The 17,361-nt window shown below is 34.3% G+C and overlaps 1 protein-coding gene across 1 annotated transcript in view; it reads right to left on the bottom strand.

Annotated features, from left to right (window-relative positions):
• LOC120623367 (zinc finger CCCH domain-containing protein 13) overlaps nucleotides 1–13,987 on the bottom strand; it is an 84,303-nt gene extending 70,316 nt beyond the window's left edge. The window contains exon 1 of the mRNA XM_039889354.1: nucleotides 13,756–13,987. The gene's annotated coding sequence lies outside the window, so the exon portion shown is untranslated. The remainder of the gene's footprint in view (nucleotides 1–13,755) is intronic.
• Between the last annotated feature and the right edge of the window lie 3,374 nt (nucleotides 13,988–17,361).

The following is a 17,361-nucleotide window of genomic DNA, read 5'->3' as shown; positions in this document are numbered from 1 at the left end:
AAAATGGATTGTAGTGCGTGTGTCTACACGCACCACAATCCATTTTGATATAAATTGGCAGATTAAAGATAATTTAGAATAAAACAACTGCTGCGTATTTTACCAGCACTTTCTCCGTACAATCTGCCTTGCGAACCGGCGATATTTGGAAATAACTATAAACACGACGACGGTGTCTTTCTAAAACTTTATACGAATTTACCTGTAGATAAATCTTGAATTTTAAGTAAAAATCAGCCCTAAGTAAATCATTTGTTGTTGCATAAATAATTTAGAACAAAATATTATACTTATATATTTTTAATATAATATGATTCTTTTGGAAATAATATATAAAGGATTGTCGAACATGAGTAACATTAAAATTTTCGAGGTTTTATGCTTAAAGCTATAGTTTCCTTCTCATTTATAATATGGGGTGTTAAGGCAGTGGAAGTTTTGAAAGGTACTTGGCGCCCGTCCAATTGACTCACTATTAATTCGAATTACGATGAATTGAAAATACATGAAGTACTTTTCCAAGAAGAATTACGAGTATATTTATAAACAGATATAATCATGCCAACCTGGAAGAAAATAACAACTTATGCTTACTCCCATTTACACTAACATGGTATCTTATAAAGTCTCACCACACATTAGAAAACAGTGTTTCATTAAATAGATTATTGAGTAATTAAGTAACTAATTAAATCTTTCCATAATCAGAATGGGGAAACCTACAGTGTTGATTCAGAAGCATTGTCAGATTTCATAGTTCTTAATGTTTGTGAAAGCGTCATTAATCGTTCTGCATTAAAAATAAACACTTTATAAGGTTAACACTTATAATTTCGGGTAGGTAAGTATGCCATACTTGGAAAATAAGAACGGTTCAGAATTTGAAAATAATGTCAATTATGCATAGGTACGTGATGGTATGTCTTACATGAATTTACCTCAATACGTGAAACTACGTAGGTTGTAATTATTATAATTTCTTATTCGTGTACCTACTTTCGTTCGGTCTTAATTTGAGATTTCTTTTAGGTGGTAAAAATAAAGCACCTATATAACCAACATGACTGCCAGAATATTAAAGGTAAGATATTGTTGCCAATTCTGTAGGAGTCAAATCTAAAAACTAACCTAAACTGACAGGTGTTAAAGAAGTGCCATATTTTTCACTCAGTTGTTGTGAATGTTCATTCAGTTGTGTCTAAATAAATCTCTTAAATCAATATATTGATATAAATGAATTCTGTTTTTAAGCACTATTGAAACGTCAAGTTACAAACCGGTGGTAGAGGCACTACAAACAGTACATGTTTTAGTGCCCCATTACGCCACCATTGATTTGGAAGGCAGTTTGTAGCGAGAAGAAGCCGTCAAGAGACTCAGTAGATTATTCTATATTTAAAATATCATTTTACAGTTTAACAATCATTTTTTGACTTGTGAGACGATAGCGGAGCGTCCTGCCTCCAACAGTCTTGCCACTTAGAAATTCAACAATTGTGTATATATATAATATTATGGTTACCACCTACGTTTTTCAAACTTGGGTAAATCAAATATTACATTCGGTATCATTTTATAAAAGCGTAAACCCAAATTATAAAATAGTGCAACACTTTCCTAATAAAACGTTGTGAAAAGGCCAGCACGTATACAAATATAGATTAGTTTAGAGAGATTAGTTACAATACAATTAATGAAAGTACAATATGCTCCTTATATGTTTACATATATTATATATACAACGTTTATATAACTGAAATAATAATTCAGGCTTTATAGGAAGATTATGTTATATCTCTGAGTCTAATCCGTGAAGCCGAAAACCTAATAGATTTTGAGTGAACCACTGCCATAATTTTTACTTAAAGAAGTCCGATACAGCCCTGACATCACATGCAAATTAAAAACATGTGACTCCTGCCACTTTATTAGGTACACATCGTGTGGCGTAGGTACGTACTATGCGCGTGTAGGTATTTTATTTTTAATAGGGTTGTCATAAGTAAACAGTTAGAATATTTTTAATTCGTTTTTATGGAAAATTAAATATTCTCCTTTTGATTTAATATTTTTACGGGGTGATTCCTTATGAAATTTTCTTATTCATCCCTAAACATTATTTCGTAATTCGGTGACACGTTGTATAAACCTATAAGGAGCATATTGTTGTCAATTGTGTTACATAATAATAATAAAATAAAAGCGGTTTCTATCAAGGTGACAATTACTACCAATCAGCTTCTGGCATTTAGTTGAGACCATAAAAATATCGCCATACGCGCAACGTGACGGCTTATTTTATTAGATACTTAAATATTAAATCATAAATAAAATGGCATAGAGTATACCTATAAAAGTAAGTCGGCAGGTACATACCGTGGCCTTAGGTATATAGTCTAAAATACATTGTTTTCTGGTATTTAATTTAGGAATTTTTATTTCATTTTGTTTAGTAATGAAAACTTCCCATACTGATAGTCTATTATTTTACTATATGGTCACCTACCTAAATACCTCTATAGGTACCTATGAATCACAATAATATTTCGACATAATATTATGTCGCCGTCCATACAACAATACTTTTGACAGAACTGTAACTTTTTAAAATAAGGATACAACTATTATGTACGCTTTCTTTACACGATTTAAGTGTACCAAATTAGAATTATAAAAGTCTGTTTTGAGAATCCTCAACAACCTATTGTTAGGGAAAATGAATATTTGCGGCGTTGTAATATAAACGGATAGTTTTAATTAATAGTCTAGTATACAAATTCCTATTCACTTAGTAAATTTCCTTTTGCATCTTCTTCTTCTTCTTGCTTTTATCCCACGCTGAGTGGGGTCGGTGAACATGTCTTGCACTTCATCCGTCATCTCGCAATCATAGGAGTGCTATTACAGGGTTATTATCTTTTACAGAATCCATCCATCTCTTTGGTCTTCCTCCACTTCTTTGTCCTTCCTTCCTTACTTTACAATTAACATGCTTCGTAGCGGTAATGTTTTCATCATACCATGCGAATCTACTATTCCTCATGTGATCTATTATTTCCATTCCTTTAGCCCGTTCGAAAAAGATAATAATCGTGTAGATTAATTTTATTTTCGAAACACAAAAGCCCAACTTAATAAGTAAAGTAACTTAAGAATAATAGCTCTTTAAATAGATTAAAAAAAATATGAAAACGAGTTTTATTTAGCGAGATTTTTCTAAAAAAATAACAATCCGAAAAACCACAGCCGTTTAAACGTCGCCGCGTCGTTTCGAGCGTACCCACCAACTTTTATTTCTTCGTAAGCACGATTTGAATTTACGTAAAATAGTTTCTTACTTAAATACTTATTTTATATTAGCTTAATTCAAACTAAATTCAAATAAAAGCGGTAGTGTGTCTGTATGATTGTTTTTGACTTAATGTTCACTCATCTAGCGCACTATTTTTTTTTTAATGTGGCACATTATAGCTTACATCTTGGAAATCAAGATAGCATATTTTTTATCCCGAAAAAACTGAAGGATAACGTTCCCAGGGGATTTAAAAAAAACACATTAGTTACACATTCATTCACAGCACTGCGTAGAGATGGACTGGGTTTCGCTGTAGTACAGTAGTCATGATAGCAGTGGCGTGCATAGAGGGTATGCACAGGGTATGCAGATGATATAAAATGAAGAAAATCTCCAATACGAGTTATAAATACTTAAGGGTAGGCTTTTGATAACTCTTACAATGCCTTGTGCATACTCTCTATGCACGCCACTGCATGATAGTGATGATACAAAAAGAGGCAGGCTATTATAGCAACTCAAATTAATTTGTAATAAGTTATGTAACTCATTTGTTTAAAAAAACCTCAAGCAAAACCTATGTCACAGGCTGTTTGCCACAGTAGGTCTTATCAAAACCATCATGGCAGCCACGTGACATCACGTACCTACATAATGTTCCAAGACTATGTCTACAGTACAGCTATTAAAAACTAGGTTCCGTTGTGTAGAAATATCGTTAGATTTCACAGTACTTGTTAAAAGAACTCTTGAACCCAAATATATCTATTATAAGAGTCTCTACGTGAACAATATTTGATATAATAGGAAATATAGGTAGACAAAAATACTTATATATTGTAGTCTAAAGATATATGTGCAAAAACTATACACATATGTTAAACAGTTGAAGTTTTGGGATGGAATGTTGGTTACATTCAATGCGACGCTATTTATTGCTGTCGAATGAACTAGCTCGAGCGGTTAAGGTCAGAACTATTTAACTAAAATATATAGTTAAGTGGTCATTTAATGCATTCATACATTTCTTCACAGAATTAAGAACATACAGTAACCAATGTTGAAGCTAAAAACCACTCCACTTTAGTAGTGTTTCTCGAACAGGCGGTTAGTCAATTCATTATATTTAGCTTCATTATTTTACCTCCAATGTTCTAAACGTTTACCATAAAATGTGAAAAATGGGATAAGTTTGTGAGGTAGCGTCATTGGGTGTGAAGAGGGATGTTCGCGGGTCGTTTCCACAGTTTTTGGACACAATGAACTGCATGCAATAATGGCTTAATGGGGGGTATGTTTTTAATTCTGTGCATTTCTTATAAGATACCTCCTCCTAGCTCCTAGCTTTAGTTTTAAGTTAAAGGAAGCCTTTAACACCATCACTAACATGCAGTTTAACATGCAGTTTTTAAAAGTTAAATGTGTTAACATGTTCATACAGTTAACATGTTAACACTAATGTGTTAACATGTTAACTGTATGAACGTTTCATAAGTGCCTGTGATAAGGTCTATATGAATTAAACATTTTTGAATTTGATACTTATAATTAACATCAAATTATTTGCTTAATGTTTCAATTAGAAGGTATAGTTTTAAAAACATAATATTGATGTGGTTAACACTAGTAATATAACTCTTTTTATCTGCATCTGCAATGATATAGAATGAGAACTATTTTCAATAAGGCAATGAACCCTCGACGAAATTATCACCATCAATTAAATACAAGTTGAATTAAAAACACTTAATATCATGATGGCATTTTTAAACATATGGTAAAACTAGCAGACCCGGCCACGCGTTGCTGTGGTTTTCTTGTAATTCGTTCAATTATTATTTAAATTGCAATAAAACAATATTGAAATTATAGCTTGAGGTATCCTATTTCTTAAGTAGGAATAAAATACACGATTAAAAAAAAAGGTAAAATTAGTACAGTATTTTCGGAGTTTATCCCTGACAAACATCGTGACACTTAAATCATATATAGATAATAGATCATGTTTTGACTATAACTAAAAAAGTCTAGTATCTACGATTGCGAAACGCTCAAGCAAACTTAGCATTTAGGGGCAAGTAATTTAGATGATAATGGGGTACATGCTGAGGCAATGTCACGACTAATTGTTTGTATCTGTCAAAGAATAGCAAGTTCGTGATGTTTGTACAATACGCATTACTTGTGAAGATTCGCATTTAGGTCTATTGCTAAAGAGTTGCCACCATTCATGTATTTAGAACCATGTTACGACAGTCTTGATAAATTGTATCAGGGCCTGTATTGCCAGTGAGATTTTATTACCTCTAGTGTTCCGCAAGTTCATCCCGACTTAGGCTGAATCGCTGGTAAGCAAACCTGGATGGAATTCTGAGATCTGCGATGCTATATTATTTATACAGTAATGTGACATGAGTAAAAGATTTATATCATGTTATGGTGATGTTGACATCCGGGATCTAAGGCTTAACGTGATCTCAAAACTAAGGTACGGAGGATAATATTGTTTTGTAACTTTTATATGTTTCTCCCTCCAGAAATAACATTTATTTTATTACATTAACCCAATTTAAACTCAAGATTTGAGCTGTTTCAAGCCCGGACATTCGTAGGAAAATTTTATGTCACCGTCTCACTTAAATATATGAATTAGAATTACTTAACATCCACAACAATTGGGTGATTTACCAGATAGCTAAAAACCTTTTTTGATATTTTTCGTAAAATTATATTTTTACTATAAAAACTTAATACTATAAACTTAGGGCAAAACTATGTTTTATTACATACCAGTTACTAAACTTGATTCAAAAAAAATTGAAATATACATTACTAGCTGTTTGACCGATTCTTCGTCTATGTTTATTACTGTTTTTTACGAATCCCTTGAAAACCGTTTGTTTTCCTGGGACAAAATGTATCCTTTGTTACAACAATAACACCTTTAACACAATCTTTTAAACTAACTCATTGCTAAAAACAAAGTTGATTACATTACATTTAAAATATTAGTAAGGATGATAATATATTAAAGTATGGATAAATGGACCTGCATAAAAGCTGTTGTCAAATTAGATTTACCTTGGTTACTGAGCTTCCAAGTATTACGAGTGCTTTATTTAAACGTCACGCGTACTTTCCGAGGATGGGATCGTGTTACGCAACATTTATTTTGTGCCGCTTAAACGTAAGGTACTAAGATGATCCAATATTGTTACATGCTGAACTAGGTAAATAGCAGTTGGTTAATGTGTGCCTGTGTGTGTGTTGCCCGCGATTATGTCCGCGTTTATTTTGGGTGTTTTCTCCAATTTAAAGATTAAGCCATGCATTGGTAACAAATGATATTTTTTTTATCTCTCGGTAAAATTTTACTTTGCAGCTTTACTTTGCAGCTTGCAAGCATGCCGGGATAAATATTCTACGTCCATGCAAGCGACATGTGTGCCAAATGTCAGCAAGATCAGTTTATACCGAAGATAGGTAAAAAACAAACTAAAGACACAGATTTTCGCAAATATACTAAAAAATAAATACCTACTTTACTTTGAGCTTTTAACGAGTAGTCAGCTAAAGTGAGTAAAACTAAATGGAAAAGGCATAACGCGGTGTCGGAAGGATTCGGCTCTTTTTTTAAACTAAGTCTAGCTATTTAAAGAGCTACTAATAGCGCAAGCTTTTTGGGTACCATGCCCATAAGTCAACATTTCGAAGGCATGTTTTAAATATCTTGCGTGGAACCTAGATTTTTTTGCTACTGTAACTAACTAGATAACATTTACTCAATAAAATCTCCCCCATTAAACCAATCGGTCAATTTTATAAACTTTGCAATTTTATTTTAATGTTTAACTTAATATATTTTTAAATACATATATTTTTGAAGCAGTGATCGCCTAGTGGTTAGGGCTTCGTGCCATAAAAAAATCCCGCGGTGCCAATGCCCCTCTCTAGAAAACCAACTACGCACCAAACTTAAAGCAAATACAATCTAAAATATAAATTTTCTGTTCATACAAACTTTCAACCTTTATTTAAACCCCGTGCGGTTTAAATAAAAAACATCTTAGTAAAATTTCGAATCTCGCAGTTCCGCCGTTTGGGCTGTCTGTCAGTCAGGGCAAAGCCTTTTATAGTTAGAGAAAATAAAAGATAACCTACAGCTTTCGTAAAAAATAGTTGAACAAGAGTTTACGTTTATTTTATTTGCAAGTAGGTATTTAGAGGCTAGCAATAGAATGCATGGGTCCTAGATTGCGTTGTTCATTACCGGACCCTCGCGTTTAATTAAAAATGTTAAGTGCCGGCAAGGCAAGATACCGTTCTGGGACTTTACCGTAACATTAACAATAAGGGTCTCTACTAGTTCTCTTCATTAAAATTAGTTTTTAGTAGTAGTTTTTGTTGCAGAGCTCCTCGTTATTTGTGCCGCTAAGAAGCATCGCTGTGTTCTGATCTGAAGGTTGGTGTTGCTGGTGAAAATACAGGCACATGGGAAATAACACCTACGTCTCAGGTTAATGTGCACAGGGCGGCAAATTGTAGAACGTGTTCCTTGCATGCTCTGCCTACTATTGCTGCGTTTATAGGCGATGGTTTTTGATGGTAAAATTAAATATCAATGTAATCTAATTATGATAATGGATCAAGGCTTGATTGATTCAAAGAATGGTTTCATTGTCCTTTGCAGACCTCGTGCCCACATAAGCCTTTTAAAACGTTAATGCAATAAACGTAATTACGTAATTTTGGAAACGTTTAAATGTAAATGTTTTATATTACCAGCCTTAGAACTCGATGTTTCAAAGTCACCTTCCTTAACACTCCCACGTGTAGCCGATTGGTTACGCAGAAGAATCCATAAAAGGATCTTTACGTCGATATAATTATAAGTCAATGTTGATTATTAAAATACTTGTGTTCGCTGAAGTCGTAAAAATGTTGGACCCTGACCCTGACCCTTACTTAGTATGGAGGCCTTTCCAAAATAAATCAGGCGGGAGCAAAAATTTATAATTTCTTAACATCCTGTGATCTGGCCTGGTAGGGGACTTAGGCCGTGGCTAGCTACCGACAAACACGTGCCGCTAGGCAGTTGAGCATTCAGCTAAGATGCCACGTAAAACTGGATTAAGTTATAGTATGGGCACAGAATTAAGAACATACAGAACCCTCATTCAGCCATTATTTCATGGAGTGCGCGAAAACAGTGATAACGACCCGCGCACGTTTCACTTCACGCACGTGGAATGTTGCTAGTTCACAAACTTTTCCCACTTACCTGTTTATTATAAAATTTAGAACATTAAGAGGTAAAATAATAATTGAATTGCTAAATGTAATTAAGTGACTAACCGCCTGTTCGAAAAACACTACTAAAGTGGAGTAGTTTTTGATGCTTTAATATTAGTGGTGTATACGGTTTCTGTATCATGTATGTTCTTAATAGGTTTAATACCTCACCCAGGTAAAACCACTCACCAGGTAAAGCCATTGAACCCGTATGATCACTTCTACCAGGTAACTGCAAGTCAAGGAGAAACTTGCAGTAGAACAAAATTTGTTAGCTAAACATGTTATAAAAAAATAGTAAGCTAAAAATGGCAACACAGATGAATTTGGAACAATGCTAACTCTGACAGATACCTACCTACTTAACCATGCCTCCATTAAGAGACAAACCCAAAACGGTTTGTTCCATGCAATTACCGGCGAATGTAGAACAAGCTTTCGACACACGACCTTCGATCGCAGGTGGACTTGCCCGTCTGCACGACACACTTAAGCCTTAAAGTTAAAACTAGATTCTGATATTACACTTTGTGTTGGTATTTTTGGTTGAGTAAGTACCCTAAGGCAATCTAGTGTAGATATTCCTTTAAAAAAGTATAGAAAGTATAGAATTCTTAGCGCCAGATCAGAACACTACCAGATATCAGCTACTGCGATCATCAACCCGTCTCTGCCCAGCTTGGTGACTATCGGCAAACTCTCTCGTTGGCAGAGGCTTTTAGTCTAGCAAAAGCATATTACAGGATGCTAGGCACAGGTTAAAAGAAGATACGGATTTAAACTGTAAACTTTTCGAGGTTTCTCCACTATGAAAATTACGCTTACTCCACGAAAAGCAGGAGAATTTTCGGCTCGTTGCGATTCTAAAAGTACCACGAGGATAATTAATTCCTGATGATGGATTTATAGTAATCAAGGAATCACGAAGTTTTCGTATCCATTTATTTGGGAATAACCAAAAATTAAAATTCAAAAAGACTAAAAACACGCTTGGTATAAAATCCAAACTTTATTTATAACAGCGTGCTTTATTAGATTTTTGTTTAAACTATTATTTTATTAGAGCAAAACTAATCGACTTAAGCATTATTCCTACCTTATCGACTATAGTAAACTAATATAAATTAACAAACTTATTTTGCATATTGAAAAATGGAATAATCTTATAAAATTTGTCTATTGTCATCGGTCCTCAAAACATCTACAAGGTTTTAACGAAATCAGAATTTTTGAAGAGGGTCAAAACTAAGTCAAAAGGAGTCGGTTGCAAACATACCAACATATAAATATACAAACATAGAAACAAACATACAGGTGAAGCTAATAAAAGCGTGTAAAAAGGATAAGAACGGTTGGCACGTGTAAAAAAGTAAAGAGTAAAAGATTACTAAAAAATAGCATTCGTGAAATATTTTATATTTCAGTTTGTAATTAGTTTTATACTTCAGATATTGTAAGCAAAATAGTTCATGACAGTTTTATTATCGTTTTCTTTAGATAAATAAATCGACCGTCATAATGTCACATCTACAAACCCTACTAAGGGCTTTCGCCATTGGTTTGGAAACCATTATAACTACGTTTGGCGATACGTTCAAATGCTCAAACTTATGGAGGGTAGAGGTAAGGAGAGTCATCTTATATAGCAGAAAAGTTGAAAAAGTGTCCAGTGTATGCGCTAAATAACAGTTCAAAAATCCTCCACAATGGCGCTGGTGGATGCACAGGGTATGGTATGAATGTAGCAATCGTAGATGAATTGAAGTATGCCGAGTTAAAAAATTTAATGTCATTATCGACTAAAGTAGTTAATTATTGAGAATTTCAACAACTTACGTTGTACAAAATATTGTGGTAAATATAACCTTACTTCCTTGTATCTCCATACTTCCTTGTTTATTTTTCAAGCCTACTCTAACAATATTTATATTTGGCGCTTCTTTTAAGAGTTACCCTGATGCAAATGTTGCGCCATCCTAATTTAATACATTTTGACGACACTTTTTCATATACACAGATGACTCTCCTTACCTCTACCCTCCATACTCAAACTGTAGCCCTCAACACAGTTTAACGCTACGTAAACAGCTTGATCTTATAAACGAAATCGGGCCTAAGACAATGATATTACTATTGTTTTTTTACCGATTATTTATTCCGCTTTAGATTACCCTGGCCATACACCAAAGCAGTGCAAACAAAAAACTCGTGAGCAATATTTGCCCGTATTTGAAGATGTTCATACATTTTTTTGTTGAGGTGTGAAGCGCGGGTGGCGCGTAGGTTGGAAGCAGTCAACAGTGACATGACGTCATTCTCATTTACCTATAACTTAGATAAATATACCAACATCTATTATAGTATAGATGTTTAAAAAGGTAGTTCATTTTGCTATTATATATCCAGAAGGCCTTTAAAGGTGGTAATATTTTCCGGGAAAACATAAATCATTAAACAATTAACATAGCCCTCAACTCGCGTTTGGGCGCAGCGTACACTCTAAATCCCTCTTTCCTATGAAAGAGGAGGACTAAGTCCAGACATCATCATCGTTATCAACACATTACCAGCCCACTACATGCCACGGGTCTTCTCTCGGAATGAGAAGGGCCTCGACCGAAGTCAACCACGCTGGCCAAATTGTACATTGAGATCATCATGAAATATACTCAGGCATCCAAAAGATATAGCCCGCTTGGCTATAATATACAACGTGTAACGGAATTACGAAATACTGTTGAAGGGTGCATATATATATATATAGGTATATATATACACATATATATATATATATATACATATACATATACATATATATATAGATATAGCAATATCTTGAAAAAATAAACTGTTTATATTATTCCGGCCCTAAAAAGGCATTACAGAGGCAGAGTTAATAGTTTTCTTCTATTCTGCGAAATCCAGTCAGTACTCAGTAGTTATGTAACAGACCGACATTCTGTTCTTTATTGTACATTGGAACTTTTTACTAACAAAAACGCTATTAGGTAGGTATAGTAAGTAGGTAGTTGTCTGACAAAAAGAACTGTGGTATGTATAGAAAAAAGGAACGTAAAAAAATATTTAGACTTTCCTCGTTTTCGTTTCGGGATTAAATTTTATCGAATGATGAAAGGAGCTTTTTGAATGCACGGCTTCTCGCTCAACGAATTCGGATATTGCAATTCGTAGCAAATTATCGAACGATAATTATTTGAAAGACCACAAAAAGTTCCTCTATTTTATTCTTCATTGGATTTTTAATGGCCGACACGCAAAAGATGTGATTGGATGGAAAAAGGCGGCACTTTGCAAAAGTCAATGATACTTAAAGAAATAATAATGATAATAATTTCTGTTGAAAAATTATGTGGGTTTGCTTGTTTGTCACGCTTACAAAACTTAGCTAGTCAACTGACATCATGAGATTTTGCATACACGTTTTGGCATGCAGAAATGGACTCAGAACTAAGTAGGTACGTCTTATCCAAAAATAAAAAGTAAACAAGGAAAGTAAAGAAAATAGTAACTTAAAAAAGGACTATTGAATTGAAGCAAAGCTGGGTTACAAGTTACTTTGCTATTTATTCGTGAGAACCAGACAAATCTGTGTTTCAATTTTGTTATTAACTTTTATTTTATTTTGTGATGCGATGCCAGACGCGATGCGATGCCAGACGCGATGCGATGCCAGACGCGATGCGATGCGGTGTCAGAGCGAAACGTGTGTACTTAGATAATGTAATTGAAATTGAAAAAAAAAATATTTCGTTTTTAGTTTATTAAAGTGAACACCTTTGACTGCGATATCACCTGCCGATAAATAATGATGCAGCCAGGGATGGAAGCGGGTCAAGCTGAAAGAGATGTGGCAGTTATATCAAACCCATACATCCAATTGTTTTCTAAGGGGTATCGTACCGGAACGTTCAATAGCTTGGCGGCACGTATTTTTCGGTAGATGACAGCCGAAATCTTTCCACCAGACAGAAATTAACTTATCATTAGTGTCTATATAAATTAATGGGAGCTTATGTAATAAATAGGTACACTCATATTTATGTAGGTCCGAATATATGAAACTGAATGACGTCAATAAGAACGAAGTAAATGAAGCAGAAACCTACCACCACAGATAACTTTCAATTTGTTCGGAAAGGTTAGATTCGAGCGGCGAGTTCTTTGGCACTAAGGTTTTGATTGTGTAATATTTTTTTGTTTATTAGAGGTTTTAGTATACAGCTATCTACCTGCATAAAACTTGAGTTAAAATTTAATTTGAAATCGAACTGTATAAGGTAACTGTGTAACAACTGTAATCATCATCATCATCACATCAACCGATAGACGTCCACTGCTGGACATAGGTCTTTTGTAGGGAGTTCCAAGTTCCACGATTCTGAGCCGTGCCGAAAAAAATAAAGGTAAAATATTATTGAATACGTAGAAGTACATACGTAAGTACTACCTATTGTAAAGATAGTTAAATTTATTTTATCATCATCATCATCAACCCATTACCGGCCTACTATAGGGTCACCTCGTAGAATGAGAAGGGTTTAGGCCGTAGTCTACCACGCTGGCCAAGTGCGGATTGGAAGACTTTACACGCCGTTGAGAACATTATGTTGAACTCTCAGGCATGCAGGTTTCCCCACGATGTTTTCCTTCACCGTTTAAAGTAAGTCATATTTAAATTGCTAAAATTAAAACGCACATAGGTAACTCCTCCACGAAAGGAAAGCCGAAGTCTTACCCACTAGGCTATCACCGCTTTTATAGGCTAATATTAAGGACCGAACCTATGACTCTTCGGATTTTAATAACGTCCTAACAGTGTAAATCTGTAAAAGCTTAAATTGTAGAGAACGTAGAGAAGATACATTAAGGGATATTAATATGTCGTATAGGAACGTACATCTAGGTATAAATATAAAAAATAAATATCGCTAATTTTTTTATATTATATACCTATACCTACAAAACTTAGTAGGTACCTAGGACCACATAGGTACCTAATCACATATAATTATAATCTTTAAAAAGAAACACGATACCTAGTAGGTAGTATAAAAAAATAGATTAGGTATTTATTAGTATTGAAACACTTTATTTAATATTGAAATAAACAAAAACAGGAATGAAAAAACTAATAAAATTAGACTCACCTAAAAAACGTATCCGGCAAAGACAGTTGAAAGACGAAAACAAACACTCACTAACCACAAGCAATCGCCAAATATATCATATACACAGTAGTACTGAAAACAAATGTGCTGGTATATGTAGCACTTGAAACCCACTGAAACACTAAGAATACATTTCAAAGTTAATCACAACACATTTGGCGCGCAGTTTGAAGTTACAAGATGGTGACAGAGTACCGACCAGCGACCGTTCTCCTCAATCCCTCGAGGTCGACTGAATAAGTTTAAATTGGCGAGTGAGAGAATATTACGTAGTCGAAGCCTTTGCAAATTCTGAAGGAGGCCGTGGAAACAAGGAAAACAACTTATTTTTCGAATCCTTATAACATCTTTGTGAAAGTTTCATATTTATGCTTACCTTACTTATGCTTGAGTTATAGGGTGCGTGGGTTATAGGGAGATATACGAGGGAGATACAGTTGTTATTAGGAATTGATTAGTAGTCTGATTATTCTACGGTTTTGCGTTTACCGATGTAAGGGTTTAAAGAACCTAGTTACTGTTCACGACTTAGGTTAACTATTATACGGTTTCTAAGTTTTTATTATGCATATAGCACTGCAAATAATATGAAACAAATAAGTATTAATTTTTAACGTACTCTTTCGGCTCTAAAACCCTTTGTGGCTCTTAGCTTCCTGTATTTCTTTTATCCATTGGGTTCTCTCTTTCACCTTCTGCTTCACAACTCTCTAGAGATCCTCTTCCACACATTCCATCCATATGTATTATGTGTGTCTGGGTCTTCCTCTGTGTTATGGTGTGGGGACGCCATTCCAGCACCATAGGACCCCTACGTCCATCGTTCTCCGAGCTATGTGCCTCACTCATTACCACTACAGCTCCACTAGTCGTTTGGCTATGTCTGTAACTCTGATTCTTCTAGGGATTTCCTCATTCCTAATTTGATCACGTAGAGATACTCCGAGGATAGCTCTGTCCATCGACTGCTGAGTTACTTCGAGCTTTCTTTTGAGACCCATAGTCAGTGACCACGACCACGTTCGAAGATTTTGGTATTTAGGCAATCAGATACTTTGGACGAAAAGATGTCACGGAGTTTCCCGAACGCTGCCCATTCGAGTTGAATTCGGTGGGTCACCTCTTTCTCGAAGTTGGGCATACCGTAGTTGATCGTGTGTTGCCCCTAGGTATAGGTACGTATTTGTCAACAATTTCACACGTTGACAATTTAATTACACTAGGTAAACCTTATCTTTAGCTTAAGCAATTTGCTTTCCTGGTTTAGGAGATAAACCTCCATAATTTCAGATAAATTCTTACGCCTAGAAATTCCAGTTAGTTTTGTTCTGCGATTGAATTATTTATCCAACTCATTGCCTTGTTTCCTACATGGTCAGATAGAACAATTAGAATTTCATGCATATAAGGTATTTTTTTCTTTTCTCCGTTCGACTGCATATTACTCACAGTGGCGCGCGTGTGTTATTCGTTGGTTCAAGTTCCCCTTCTCATTGTCAGGCAATACTTACAGTGCAACAAATGGTTACCTTTGATCATGTATATATATAGTATACCTACTTAGTAACGATGGCGTATGCGGTTTATTATGTGTTTGTAATATATGTAATAATTATGTGTACCAGTAAAATATTAGATAGAATAACCTAATTCTATGAGATAAGACAAGAATATGGCAGTATACCTACTTAGCTGTATTCAAAAAGCTCAAGTGGTTCTCACAAAACAGTAGGAAAAGGGTTTTGCGTACTTTGAAGTATTCTAGCTTAACTTAAAAAATAAGGATTTAAACGGATAATGACTTAACGAGCACGGTTTTAGGCTTCATTATAAGCTAATAAAATAGCGGGTATAATAATGAATAGTAGATAATTTAGGTAAGTAGGTACGCGTGATAAGTTTTTTTTTTAATGCTACATTACCTAAACCCACGACTAGCTGGAGGCTTATTTATTCAGACATAGCGTTTGTCATGTAGCAAATCCTAGAATAACAATTGGCCGAGTTATCTTTCATCTTGGACATTATTTAATAAGCCCTAGGCCTGCGCTTGGTATTCATTTAAGTCACGAAACGCTTCGAGAATATAACAATGAAGCTATTGCACTTATGAACTCATATAATATTATAATATGCAACAAAGATTTTTATCAATTGTAAACATTTTATGAAGAATATCTACCTATGCACGGATTAAAAATAAAATGAAATGGTAGGTATCATTGAATTATTATTAATATTCCGAACAAAATGTTGTGCGACGCGTGTTAGTAGTCTTTTGTAATTAAATACTTTTACTTTAATGAATACAGATCTGTTGTAGTAGAATGAATATTGAATACAAGTTCCTACCTATCGATCGATAAGCTGTGACGGACGTATGGACGAGCAAATAAAAATTTCAGTTCTAGCATTTTGGCAAAGACCTCATTTTTAAATTTCGTGCTTTTATATACTACTAACGCCGTCTATGGGTGAATTGCTTATTAAATAGGCTATGGTTATACAGATATACAGACCCTTGTGTAATATTATTTTACAAACATATTACGATCTTCGCCATCTATCGGAGGATAGAAGTTCTCTCGCTTATTAATGTCGCCATCTGTCAGCATATCTGAACTGGCCTAACCATGATGTCGGTTACTAGATGTCGCTGTAGTACATTTGAATGAACTTTGCGCATTATACGGCTTGAAAAAAGTATCGAAAAGAACATGAAACATCAACATACATGCTACCTATTGAACATGGTAGGGTTAATAATTGCACGACTATCAAACCACAGCACATTTAGCTCCAAGCGTGACAGTTTTGTTGAATATGCCACGTAAAAAGAGCACTCACCATGCATTGGTTGAATTTACAATTACAGTGTATATAGAAATACAGTGTGTGCATATGAGGCATGTTTTTTAGATACTATTTACGTTAAAACACTGAACAATCCTTCATTCAAATATTATAATTGCAAAAGTCTTTCTGTTTATTTACTAGTATGTTATTTATATGTTTCTACCTAACGTACCCAAGCATCCTACACGCATATTAAGGGAACGATGTAATTTTACCTCGATGTCGCTTTAGGTAAACTTTACGTATTAAGAAATTATACCCGAACATATTCACGGGCAATAGCTAGTTACGAATAATATATAATAATAAAAAATAATTTCACGTGTAATTAATTGTGTACTGCGCAGTGCGCAGGTCGTATTCGGCACTGCTTTTACGTGATACCTCTTGTAATCAAATAAGGATAGTAGGTATTTAGACAAGCGTATTTTCGAGTTTCGCGACAAATGTGACACAAATAAAGTGTAATAAATAAGAAATGTTAAGATTGTGGCAAATTATTTTAATGATTAAAGTAAAAATGAGAGTGGCACTTACGTAAATAAGTACAAATTATTTTTAGTAAAAAGTTGAGTTGTGGTGATTTATATTTTAGAATCATATATTTTTCTCTTGTTAATTGTTATTTCGGAAGCTTGTTTTATTTATTTATCAAAAAATTTAGCTTCAAAGATTTATTAAAAATATTTTTTGTGCCTTCGTATTATTAATAATTTTCCACATAGAAAA

The sequence above is a fragment of the Pararge aegeria genome, chromosome 1, assembly GCF_905163445.1.
Source record: "Pararge aegeria chromosome 1, ilParAegt1.1, whole genome shotgun sequence".
Taxonomy (NCBI): Eukaryota; Metazoa; Arthropoda; class Insecta; order Lepidoptera; family Nymphalidae; genus Pararge; species Pararge aegeria.
The sequence above is the reverse complement of the archived record's forward strand: the minus strand, read 5'-3'. Positions and strand labels throughout refer to the sequence as shown.